Genomic DNA, 14,532 nt, shown 5'->3' with positions numbered 1-14,532 from the left:
CACTTTCGTGAATTCTGCAGTGTTTTTTTGTGAACTTCTGGATCTGCCTCCCGGGAGCATTTTGGCCATGGAGACTAGCTGCTGGGTATCTGCCACACCAGAGTCCGTTTGAAGAGACTGGAGTGGATGCGGATGAAGAGACAGGGCGGCGGTGCTGGCGGTGAGCGCCGGGACGGACAAGCTTCACAGTGTCTTGGCTGAATGAGCAGGTATCGGACACCTCTGTCTACTTGGGCGTATCCTTGCTCGTCCATGTGGACTGGACACAGACCGAGAGTTGGTGGGCGGCCCAGGGTGGAGTCGGCTCTCTTGGTTGCTTTGTTGGGTCTGCTCCTGTCTCTGGCCATGCTCCCCCACCCCAGCAGACGATGGCGCGGAACACCGCAGAGGTCACAACATATGTTTTGTATATGTTTTTTGATTTTTTTGTTGTTGTTGTTTTTCTTTTGTGGATGGTTGCATCAGCTCTGCTCTTTTAATGTCTTTAATGTTCTTTGATGTTTCCCTCTTACACACTCTTTTTTTCCTTGGCCTCAGTCTGGACCCCCTCTTAGGGGACCCATACTTAGACTAAATATTCCCCCCCCAATCAGGTAACGTTCTATCTCACAGTTTGAAGTACCGTATTTTCTGGACCATAGGGCACACCGGATTAAAAGGCACATGAAAAAAGCTCATATTATGATTTTTTCTAAATTTAAAACACTTCCTTGTGGTCTACATAACATGTAATGGTGGTTATTTGGTCAAAATGTTGCATAGATGATGTTTTACAGATCATCTTCAAGCCGCTTTCTGACAGTCGCTTACGGATGCGGCGTTTTGTGGGCGGTCTTATTTACGTGGCTCACCTTCGACAGCGTCTTCTCCCCGTCATCTTTGTTGTAGCGGTGTAGCGTGCAAGGACGGGAGTGGAAGAAGTGTCAAAACATGGAGCTAACTGTTTTAATTGACATTCAGACTTTACTTCAATCAACAACAGAGCACCATTTGCTCATCCGTGGCTCACTAGTGCAACAACAACGCTAGAAATGTGTTCTGTGAAAAACCATCCGACCGGAACTCTCTAATAACTAAAGTTCCGTGGGTGAATAATGTAAACTCACTACACCGGTAGTTTTTAGCGCTTCCAAAGCGAGTTTACTGACAGATATAAGTTAGAACTTAACGCTATTTTATATTAGAAATGGCAACATAGAGAAAAATAAGAAGCTTATCGACTACGGCATCGGCACGGACTACAGTGGCGGACGTGCGCAAATTTTCAGGACTTACGCAGATCCCAAATACACAACGGCGGGTACCAGAAGGTAAGAAAAGTTGGTTTTATAATATTCCGAAACAAAACGCCAGATAATATGTCTCCTAATGGGTGCCATTTTTTCGGTCCTCATACACACACCATAGTAATACTTGTATCTCTGACTACGGTAGCCATAATGGGCCAACAATCCATCAAGCGTAAGTCATACTAAAACATTTTGAAAGATTTTTGAGTGTTGTGTGTAATGTTTTTTTTATTTTCAATGGATTTAAAGTTTTGGTGTTGTTTACTGGCATCATATTGCAGTCTACATGTATCTCTTATGTGTGACTACTGGTCACACTTATAAATTAACCATGTAGCAAAAAAAATTGCTTGGAGGTCAGTAAGCACAAAAAGAACTATTCCGTACATTAGGGTTATAAGGCGTACTGTCGATTTTTGAGAAAATAAAGGATTTTAAGTGCGCCTTATAGTCCGAAAAATATGGTAATCCTCTCAGCTATGGCATTGGTCGTCCCTTAGTTATTACCTCTTTTTTTGATTGAAAGTCCAGAAAAAAAAAAAAAAGAAAAAAAAAAAAAAAAAGAAAGTCCAGACTTGCAAATTTTTTCAGCTTGACAATGTAATATTTTATTTCTATTAGGCAGATTGTAATTTGCAATATAACAAAGAACGAAGAAGAAGACTTTTTCGCTGCATCGCGGCTGCGGTTGAAGAATCTGAGGGCTCACAGCCAAGAGTCAGGCGTGCCAAGGACTTTTTTACTGAGGGTTTATGATTAATCTGCGGGCCTAAACAAGTTACAGAAGTATATTTCATAGATTATTATGATTCTGGAAAGATGTTGCATATAATCTAAGTTTTTGAGAGCATTTTATTTGATATATACAGAGGGTTAGTAGAAGACTATTAGCATCATCCGTTTTTTAAGGGATTAAACAATCTGAATTGAATAATTTGGTCCCGGGACTGACTCTTGGGGTACACCACAAGATACATCTCTGCAGATTGCTTTGTCTTTGGAAACATGGGTGTAGTTTAGTAGGGTGGACATGGGCGTGAGACACCGACACTCAGTGGAGGAGACCAAGTAAGCGCTGGAGCCAAGACGGAAGAGAGCTAGAGGGAGCGAGAGATGCCAAGAATACTGCATTGTTTATATCTCGGATGTACGCTGTCAATCTTTGCATGAGAATAATTGCATCTAATTGACATCACGTAAGTATCCTTCACCGACATAGAAGGAAACAGAAGACACGCATGGCCTGAGGGCAGAGAACAGAGAATAACAAGTAGTGAACTCGTGTGTGCATGATCTCTCCCGTGTTAGATCATTTCTTATGACCAAATGGCTAAACTACACACAAACATAAATAGTGGGTGTTGTTTATTTACACTGCATGCTACCTTCATATCTGTATATGGTGCAATCACATGTATTTTAAAAGCTTGTCAGTAAACTAAAACCGTAGTTGGTTTGTTATACTGAAAACAAATATCCTGATGAATCTCCTAGAACTGTGATTACGGTTACTATAAACATCAACGTGCACATTTTGGCTTCTCAATCAAGTTTTACAGTAAACATCTGATAAATACTCAAAACAAATATATCGTTAATTGGACACTTCCATCATTCATAACGTGACAGAAAAAAAAACCGGCAAGGAAACGGAAATGCTGATTATCGGTCCTGCTAGACACCGACATCTATTTATTAATACCAAAGAATTACACAAGGCGACTTGGTAAAGAATCTGGGTATTATCTTCGACCCAACTCTCTCGTTTTAGTCACACATTAAGAGTGTGACTAAAACAGCCTTATTTCATCTCCGTAATATCACTAAAGTTCCATTATTCATCATTATTCATCATTATTCATGTGTTCGTTACGTCTCGTCTCGATTACTGTAACGTATTATTTTCGGGTCTCTCTATGTCTAGCATTAAAAGATTACAGTTGGTACAAAATACGGCTGCTAGACTTTTGACAAGAACAAGAAAGTTTGATCATATTACGCCTATACTGGCTCACCTGCACTGGCTTCCTGTGCACTTAAGATGCAACTTTAAGGTTTTACTACTTACGTATAAAATACTACACGGTCTATCTCCAGCCTATCTTGCCATACCATATGTCCCGGCAAGAAATCTGCGTTCAAAGAACTCCGGCTTATTAGTGATTCCCAGAGCCCCAAAAAAAGTCTGCGGTCTATAGAGCGTTTTCTATTCGGGCTCCAGTACTATGGAATGCCCTCCTGGTAACAGTTAGAGATGCTACCTCAGTAGAAGCATTTAAGTCCCATCTTAAAACTCATTTGTATACTCTAGCCTTTAAATAGACCCCCTTTTTAGACCAGTTGATTTGCCGTTTATTTTTTTTTCTCCTCTGCCCCTTTCTCCCTTGTGGAGGGGGGCGGCACAGGTCCGGTAGCCATGGATGAAGTGCTGGCTGTCCAGAGTCGAGACCTGGGGTGGACCGCTCGCCTGTGCATCGGTTGGGGACATCTCTGCGCTGCTGACCCATCTCTGCTTGGTATGGTCTCCTGTTGGCCCCACTGTCGACTGGACTCTCACTATTATGTTAGATCCACAATGGACTGGACTCTCACTATTATGTTACATCCAATATGGACTGGACTCTTACTATTATGTTAGATCCACTATGGACTGGACTCTCACTAATATGTTAGATCTACTATGGACTGGACTTTCACAATATTATGTCAGACCCACTCGACATCCATTGCTTTCGGTCTCCCCTAGATGGGGAGGAGTCACCCACATATGTGGGCTCTGAACAGAGGATGTCGTTGTGCAGCCCTTTGAGACATTTGTGATTTAGGGCTATATAAATAAACATTGATTGATTGATTGGTGCAGAACCAACAACCTGGTCCTGAACGTCGACAAGACCAAGGAGATCATCGTTGACTTCAGGAAGCACCAGTCCAGCCACGCTCCACTCTACATCAACGGCACAGCAGTGGAGATGGTAAGCAGCACCAAGTTCCTAGGGGTGCAGATAACTGACAATATGACCTGGTCCCTACACACCGGAGCTCTTGTAAAAAGAGCTTAGCAGCGCATGCACTTTTTGCGTCGGATGACATTCTCACCACATTCTACAGAGGCACTATAGAGAGCCTGCTAACCAACAGTATCTCTGTCTGTACTGGAGCCTGCAATGCCTCAGACTGGAAGTCTCTCCAGAGAGTGGTGAGGACGGTGGAAAAGATCATCAGGACTCCTCTTCCTCCTATCCAGGAGTTCGCAAACAGCCGCTGCCTGACCAGGGCTCGGGAAATCTGCAGAGACTCCTCCCACCCCCACCAAGGACTGTTTTCACTGCTGGACTCTAGAAAGAGGTTCCGCAGCCTCCGAAGCAAAACGTCCAGGTTCTGTAACAGCTTCTTCCCTCAGGCCATAAGACTCTTGAACACATCATACTTATCCCCTCAATTCCCCCCAAAAATGGATTCACTCGCTGGAATATAAAGACAATATAACATACATCCATTAACGTGGATGCATATGCAAAAGTGCAATATATTTATTATCTGTACAGTAATCTCTTTATTTATATCTGCACCTTATTGCTTTTTTACCCTGCACTACCATGAGCTAATGCAACAAAATGTTGTTCTTATCTGTACCTACTCAGTGGCCTAGTGGTTAGAGTGTCCGTCCTGAGATCAATCAATCAATCAATCAATCTTTATTTATATAGCCCTAAATCACAAGTGTCTCAAAGGGCTGCACAAGCCACAACGACATCCTCGGTACAAAGCCCACATACGGGCAAGGAAAAACTCACCCCAGTGGGACGTCGATGTGAATGACTATGAGAAACCTTGGAGAGGACCGCATATGTGGGTAACCCCCCCCCCCTCTAGGGGAGACCGAAAGCAATGGATGTCGAGTGGGTCTGACATAATATTGTGATAGTCCAGTCCATAGTGGATCCAACATAATAGTAAGAGTCCAGTCCATAGTGGGGCCAGCAGGACACCATCCCGAGCGGAGACGGGTCAGCAGCGTAGAGATGTTCCCAGCCGATGCACAGGCGAGCGGTCCACCCCGGGTCCCGACTCTGGACAGCCAGCACTTCATCCATGGCCACCAGACCTGTGCCCCCCCCCCCCTCAAGGAAAAGGGGAGCAGAGGAGAAAAGAAAAGAAACGGCAGATCAACTGGTCTAACAGGGGGGCTATTTAAAGGCTAGAGTATACAAATGAGTTTTAAGATGGGACTTAAATGCTTCTACTGAGGTAGCATCTCTAATTGTTACCGGGAGGGCATTCCATAGTACTGGAGCCCGAATAGAAAACGCTCTATAGCCCGCAGACTTTTTTTGGGCTCTGGGAATCACTAATAAGCCGGAGTTCTTTGAACGCAGATTTCTTGCCGGGACATATGGTACAATGCATATTGATCGGTAGGTTGGGAGTTCAAATCCCGGCCGAGTCATACCAAAGACTATAAAAATGGGACCCATTACCTCCCTGCTTGGCACTCAGCATCAAGGGTTGGAATTGGGGGTTAAATCACCAAAATGATTCCCGGGCGCAGCCACCGCTGCTGCCCACTGCTCCCCTCACCTCCCAGGGGGTGATCAAGGGTGATGGGTCAAATGCAGAGAATAATTTCGCCACACCTAGTGTGTGTGTGACAATCATTGGTACTTTAACTTTAACTTTAACTTTACTGTAAAGTTCAAATTTGAATCTATTTGAGTCTAAGTCTAAGTAAGGATAGCATGGAGACATTTAGGTGAAGCTGCCACTCCATGTGGGCCTTACTTTCCTACACGTCACACTCCCTCCCTTCTAATCAGCCCCAAAGCTGTTCAGTCACGCCTGGAGAATTGTCTATCTGCAACTAAACTGGCCGTGCTTGCGTCCATGTGTATATTTGTGCGTGGATGTCTGTTGCCGTGAAATCTTTAGGTCAAATATTAGCACAGCTGCGGTTGGGCCAGATAACCTATCCCGCTCTCTGAGATCACTTATCATTCACACTCCCTTCGCTACTGTTGAATTCTTTAGCCGGTTCGCCTGGACGTGCGCAAGATGCCATGGTCTAAAGGACGGCCGGGAATGAAAGACGCGTACACAAAGTGGAGGAGAGGGAGAGGACTGCTAAGTTACAATGATCACAAAGATGGCACGCATGCGAGCATGGCAGGCTAGGATCAGGGGAACACAACCTTGGCAGCGTGTGCTGATAATCCACCGCCTGTGTGAATGATTGGCATACATATAAAGCACTTCTATGCAATTAACTCACACTGAGAGGTTGAGATAACCGAAATCTCCGTCACTACAAACATTGTGCAATGTGATAATGTGGGGAGTAACACAATTTTTGGAGCACTTAAGAACACATGTGCCTTCAATTCCTATATCCTTTAAATGCTTTAAACCTGTGGTTCTTAACCTTGTTGGAGGCTCCGAACCCACCAGTTTCATATGCGCATTCGCCGAACCCTTCCTTTGTGAAAAATAAAATGTTTTTTTTCAAATTCAAGACAAAGTTATATGGATTTTTTCCTGGTGCACAAAATGGACCTTGTTCAAAGAACAAAACCAACACAGTGCATGAACTCACAACAAATTACACACCTGCTAATCAGTCTGACTTCTGCTGTTGCCATATCCATGATACGCCGATATGGAGAAGTTTTTATTTACATGATGAGTCGGGTGTGTCTTAACCTCCGCCGAACCCCTGAGCCCGACTCACCGAACCCCTAGGATTCGATTGAACCCAGGTTAAGAACCACTGCTTTAAATGCTTAACCAGAGTCTAGTGAAATACTTAAGTCCCATCTTAAAACTCATTTGTATACTCTAGCCTTTAAAAAGACGCCCTTTTTAGACCAGTTGATCTGCCGTTTTTTTTCTTTTCTCCTCTGCCCCCCCTCTCCCTTGTGGAGGGAGGGGGACACAGGTCCGGTGGCCATGGATGCTGGCTGTCCAGAGTCGGGACCCAGGGTGGACCGCTCGCCTGTGCATCGGTTGGGGATATCTCTGCGCTGCTGACCCGTCTCCGCTCGGGATGGTCTCCTGCTGGTCCCACTATAGACTGGACTCTCACTATTATGTTAGATCCACTATGGACTGGAATCTCACACTATTATGTTAGATCCACTATGGACTGGACTCTCACTATTATGTTAGATCCACTATGGACTGGACACTCACTATTATGTTAGATCCACTATGGACTGGACTCTCACTATTATGTTAGATCCACTATGGACTGGACTCTCACTATTATGTTGGATCCACTATGGACTGGACTCTCACTATTATGTTAGATCCACTATGGACTGGACTCTCACTTTTATGTTAGATCCACTATGGACTGGACCCTCACTATTATGATAGATCCACTATGGACTGGACTCTCACTATTATGTTAGATCCACTATGGACTGGACTCTCACTATTATGTTAGATCCACTATGGACTGGACTCTCACTATTATGTTAGATCCACTATGGACTGGACTCTCACACTATTATGTTAGATCCACTATGGACTGGACTCTCACTATTATGTTAGATCCACTATGGACTGGACTCTCACTATTATGTTGGATCCACTGTGGACTGGACTCTCACTATTATGTTAGATCCACTATGGACTGGACTCTCACTATTATGTTAGATCCACTATGGACTGGACTCTCACTATTATGTTAGATCCACTATGGACTGGACTCTCACTATTATGTTGGATCCACTATGGACTGGACTCTCACTATTATGTTAGATCCACTATGGACTGGACTCTCACTATTATGTTAGATCCACTATGGACTGGACTCTCACACTATTATGTTAGATCCACTATGGACTGGACTCTCACACTATTATGTTAGATCCACTATGGACTGGACTCTCACTATTATGTTAGATCCACTATGGACTGGACTCTCACTATTATGTTGGATCCACTATGGACTGGACTCTCACTATTATGTTAGATCCACTATGGACTGGACTCTCACTATTATGTTAGATCCACTATGGACTGGACTCTCACACTATTATGTTAGATCCACTATGGACTGGACTCTCACACTATTATGTTAGATCCACTATGGACTGGACTCTCACTATTATGTTAGATCCACTATGGACTGGACTCTCACTATTATGTTGGATCCACTATGGACTGGACTCTCACTATTATGTTAGATCCACTATGGACTGGACTCTCACTATTATGTTAGATCCACTATGGACTGGACTCTCACTATTATGTTAGATCCACTATGGACTGGAATCTCACTATTATGTTAGATCCACTATGGACTGTACTCTCACTATTATGTTAGATCCACTATGGACTGGACTCTCACTATTATGTTAGATCCACTATGAACTGGACTTTCACAATATTATGCAAGACCCACTCGACGTCCATTGCATCCGGTCTCCCCTAGAGGGTCGGAGTCACCCACATCTGCGGTCCTCTCTAAGGTTTCTCATAGTCATTCACATCGACGTCCCACTGGGTTATGAGTTCATCAATCAATCAATGTTTATTTATGTAGCCCTAAATCACAAGTGTCTCAAAGAGCTGCACAAGCCACAAGGACATCCGAGGTACAGAGCCCACATAAGGGCAAGGAAAAACTCACCCCAGTGGGACGTCGATGTGAATGACTATGAGAAACCTTGGAGAGGACCGCATATGTGGGTGACTCCTGCCCCTCTAGGGGAAACCGAAAGCAAAGGACGTCGAGTGGGTTTGACATAATATTGTGAAAGTCCAGTCCATAGTGGATCTAACATATTAGTGAGAGTCCAGTCCATAGTGGATCTAACATAATAGTGAGAGTCCAGTCCATAGTGGGGCCAGCAGGAGACCATTCCGAGCAGAGGCGGGTCAGCAGCGCAGAGATGTCCCCAACCGATGCACAGGCAAGCGGTCCACCCCAGGTCCCGACTCTGGACAGCCAGCACTTCATCCATGGCCACCGGACCTGTGTCCCCCCCTCCACAAGGGAGAGTGGGGCGAAAAGAAAATAATTGGCAGATCAACTGGTCTAAAAAGGGGGTCTATTTAAAGGCTAGAGTATACAAATGAGTTTTAAGATGGGACTTAAATGCTTCTACTGAGGTAGCATCTCTAACTGTTACCGGGAGGGCATTCCATAGTACTGGAGCCCGAATAGAAAACGCTCTATAGCCCGTAGACTTTTTTTGGGCTCTGGGAATCACTAATCACTAGTTTCTCCTTGTCCTTATATGGGCTCTGAACCGAGGATATCGTTGTGGCTTGTGCAGCCCTTTGAGACACTTGTGATTTAGGGCTATATAAATAAACATTGATTGACATCGATTGATCCTTTTGCCCTGGTCTCAGTTATTATCTAGTTGTTTTCAGAACTGCTGGTTTTGCACACTGCCCAGCCTGCCTTTCCATCTTTTATTCAGACGCAACCGAGCTGAGGGTTCCTGGAGACGGGGCTGTGCCTTCAGGCGAGCCCCAGGCTTTGATAGCCAACAAGGCCTCTGGAGTGGTCCTCCACACGCCACCTCTGAGTCGCACTCGAATTGGCCGTGTCACCTGTTTGTTTTTATTCATAACGCTCGTTATTCATTTAGCGTTCCTCTTTTATTCATAGGGTTACAAATAACAGTGCTAAATGATAATAAAGGTGCAGACAAACGGATTCTAAGGATGCTGCGTTGACTTCAATAATCAGTTTGCAGGGTTAACGCAGACGTACACTATATTGCCAAAAGTATTTGGCCACCCATCCAAATGATCAGAATCAGGTGTCCTAATCACTTGGCCCGACCACAGGTGTATAAAATCAAGCACTTAGGCATGGAGACTGTTTCTACACACATTTGTGAAAGAATAGGCCGCTCTCAGGAGCCTGTGCAACAAATCAACTCGTGACATTTCCTTGCTCCAAAATATTCCAAAGTCAACTTTCGGCTTTATTATAAGAAAATGGACGAGTTTGGGAACAACAGCAACTCAGCCACCAAGTGGTAGGCCACGTAAACTGACAGAGAGGGGGCAGCGGATGCTGAAGCGCATAGTGCACGGAGGTTGCCGACTTTCTGCACAGTCAGTTGTTACAGATCTCCAAACTTCATGTGATCTTCCAATTAGCCCACGCACAGTACGCAGAGAGCTTCATGGAATGGGTTTCTATTGCCGAAAAGCTGCATCTAAGCCATACGTCACCAAGTCCAATGCAAAGCGTGGGATGCAGTGCTATAAAACACGACGCCACTGGACTCTAGAGCGTGGAGATGAGTTCTCTGGAGTGATCAATCACGCTTTTCCATCTGGCGATCTGATAGACGAGTCTGGGTTTGGAGGTTGCCAGGAGAAACGGTACATTTCGGACTGCATTTGTCAAGACGAGGGGTTTTTCGCAGCTTACTGCGAGGAGGGATGTCCGATAATGGCTTTTTGCCGATATCCGATATTTCGATATTGTCCAACTCTTTAATTACCGATACCGATATCAACCGATATATGCAGTCGTGGAATTAACACATTATTATGCCTAATTTGGACAACCAGGTATGGTGAAGATAAGGTACTTATAAAAAATAAAAGAAAATAAGATAAATAAATTAAAAACATTTTCTTGAATAAAAAAGAAAGTAAAACAATATAAAAACAGTTACATAGAAACTAGTAATTAATGAAAATTAGTCAAATTAACTGTTAAAAGTTAGTACTATTAGTGGACCAGCAGCACGCACAATCATGTGTGCTTACGGACTGTATCCCTTGCAGACTGTATTGATATATATTGATATATAATGTAGGAACCAGAATATTAATAACAGAAAGAAACAACCCTTTTATGTGAATGAATCAAATCAAATCAAATCAACTTTATTTATAAAGTGTGAATGAGTGTAAATGGGGGAGGGAGGTTTTTTGGGTTGGTGCACCAATTGTAAGTGTATCTTGTGTTTTTTATGTTGATTTAATAAAAAATAAATAAAATAAAAATAAAATAATTTTAAAAAAACGATACCGATAATAAAAAAAACCATAGCGATAATTTCCGATATTATATTTTAACGCATTTATCGGCCGATAATATCGGCAGGCCGATATTATCGGACATCTCTAACTGCGAGGATTGTTCTCCCGGGATGCAATCGGACTATACTGGACAAGGCTTGAAGGTAGGAACATTATTTAATTATTCAAACTTAAAGTACTACAAAAAGCGCTCAAGGTGAAGACAAGCTTAACGCAGGAAACAAAAGCTAAGACTTAGCATAAACTATGGACATGAACCATGAAACTAAAAACATGAAAAAACTCACTAAACTGTGGCTTGAAACAAATAGCAAGAACTATGGACATGAAACAAAAGGACTTACTGGACACGGCATGAATCGAACAGCATGAACTATGGCAAGAAAAGTCAAAACAGAGCAATGTCGCCAGGACGACTAACTGGCAAAACAGGCTTAAATAACAGTCTCTGATTAGAGCAGGTGCGTGAGACAGGTGAAACTAATCAGTCGTCATGGAAACTAAAACAAACAAGGGAGCGCAAACAGGAACTATGGAGTCTTAAACAGAAAATAACAAAAAACATGATCCAGACCACAGATCATGACAGCATTGTGCAGAGTGTGGAATTTGGTGGAGGAGGAATTATGGTGTGGGGTTGTTTTTCAGGAGTTCCTGTGAAAGGAACTTTGAATGCTCCAGGATACCAAAACATTTTGGACAATTGCCTCCCAACCTTGTGGGAACAGTTTGGAGCGGGCCCTTTCCTATTCCAACATGACTGTGCACCAGTGCACAAAGCAAGGTCCATAAAGACAAGGATGACAGAGTCTGCTGTGGATACCATACCATACCAACTGTATTTATAAAGCCCTTTAAAAACAAGCACAGTTGAAAAACAAAGGGCTGTACACCACAAAGAAATAGAGGCAAAGGACAGACTAAAAATATTAATTTAAAACAGAAATAAAAAATACACATTGAAAAAGCAAATATAAATTACCCTAAGAACAATTTTTTAGATAAAAAACAGTTTAAAAGTTAAAAACAGTTAAAAAAGTTAAAAGCTAAAAACAGTTTAAAGTCTCATGCTGGGTTAAAAGCCCCAGTGAATAAAAATGGGTTTTAAGAAGGGTCTTAAAAATAGCCAAAGAAGGGGCCTGTCTCACATGGAGAGGGAGATCGTTCCTGAGTTTGGGACCCCCAACAGAGAAGGCTCTGTCCCCTCTGAGCTTGCGCTTTGTTTTGGGAACCTCCAGGATCAGCTGATCAGCTGACCTGAGGGATCGGGTGGGGGCATAGAGGTGGAGCAGCTCAGAGAGGTACGGTGGGGCAAGACCACATAAGGATTTAAAAACGAGTGAGATCATTTTAAAATGGACTCTAAAAGACACAGGCAGCCAGTGAAGAGCAGGATGAACTTGACTGGCCTGCACAGAGTCCTGACCTGAACTTGATAGAACACCTTTTGGATGAATTAGAACGGAGACTGAGAGCCAGGCCTTCTCGACTAACATCAGTGTTTTTTGGAAGAATGGTGGAAAATTCCTAAAAACACACTCCGCCACCTCGTGGACAGCCTTCCCAGAAGAGTTGAAGCTGTAATAGCTGCAAAAGGTGGACCGACATCATATTGAACCCTATGGCTTAGGAATGGGATGGCACTTCAAGTTTATATGTGAGTCAAGACAGGTGGCCAAATACTTGTATGTGGAGGTAAGATGCATGTTTTTGTTGTTGTTTTGGTCTCTGATGATTTGCACACTAGGTACATCCTTTGTATGTGTGCGTGCATGTCTACTCTAGACTTCCGCCATGGTGTTGAGAAATACTTCCAGGTCACCAAAAGGACTACAAGGGGACCACAGGAAGTGCAAGGCTGACAGCTGCGCCCATCTGTTCTGCTGACACTTAAAAAACATTCACACACAATTAGGGATGATGTTTGATGAGAAATTATCGAGTTCGAGCCCATTATTGAATCCTCTTATCAAACCGATTCCTTGTCAATTCTCTTATCGAATCCAGATAGGTTGTTGTATATGGAAAAAACACAATATTTGGTTTAACAAAAGCTCACTTTAATTTTATTAAAAAAAAAAAAAAAAAAAAAAAAATATTGACTGTTACCATCCATCCATCCATCTTCTTCCGCTTATCCGAGGTCGGGTCGCGGGGGCAGCAGCCTAAGCAGGGAAGCCCAGACTTCCCTCTCCCCAGCCACTTCGTCCAGCTCTTCCTGTGGGACCCCGAGGTGTTCCCAGGCCAGCCGGGAGACATAGTCTTCCCAACGTGTGCTGGGTCTTCCCCGCGGCCTTCTACCCGTCGGACGTGCCCTAAAAACCTCCCTAGGGAGGCGTTCGGGTGGCATCCTGACCAGATGCCCGAACCACCTCATCTGGCTCCTCTCGATGTGGAGGAGCAGCGGCTTTACTTTGAGCTCCTCCCGGATGGCAGAGCTTCTCACCCTATCACTAAGGGAGAGCCCCACCACCCGGCGGAGGAAACTCATTTCGGCCGCTTGTACCCGTGATCTTGTCCTTTCGGTCATAACCCAAAGCTCATGACCATAGGTGAGGATGGGAACGTAGATCGACCGGTAAATTGAGAGCTTTGCCTTCCGGCTCAGCTCCTTCTTCACCACAACGGATCGATACAGCGTCCGCATTACTGAAGACGCCGCACCGATCCGCCTGTCGATCTCACGATCCACTCTTCCCTCACTCGTGAACAAGACTCCGAGGTACTTGAACTCCTCCACTTGGGGTAAGATTTTCTCCCCAACCCGGAGATAGCACTCCACCCTTTTCCGGGCGAGAACCATGGACTCGGACTTGGAGGTGCTGATTCTCATCCCAGTCGCTTCACACTCAGCTGCGAACCGATCCAGTGAGAGCTGAAGATCCCGGCCAGATGAAGCCTTCAGGACCACATCATCTGCAAAAAGCAGAGACCTAATCCTGCAGCCACCAAACCAGATCCCCTCAACGCCTTGACTGCGCCTAGAAATTCTGTCCATAAAAGTTATGAACAGAATTGGTGACAAAGGGCAGCCTTGGCGGAGTCCAACCCTCACTGGAAACGTGTCCGACTTACTGCCGGCAATGCGGACCAAGCTCTGGCACTGAGCATACAGGTAGCGGACTGCCACAATCAGACAGTCCGATACCCCATACTCTCTGAGCACTCCCCTAAGGACTTCCCGAGGGACACAGTCGAATGCCTTCTCCAAGTCCACAAAACA

This window comes from Nerophis lumbriciformis, linkage group LG23 (genome assembly GCF_033978685.3).
Source record: "Nerophis lumbriciformis linkage group LG23, RoL_Nlum_v2.1, whole genome shotgun sequence".
Classification (NCBI taxonomy): Eukaryota; Metazoa; Chordata; class Actinopteri; order Syngnathiformes; family Syngnathidae; genus Nerophis; species Nerophis lumbriciformis.
Note: the sequence above shows the minus strand (reverse complement) of the source record.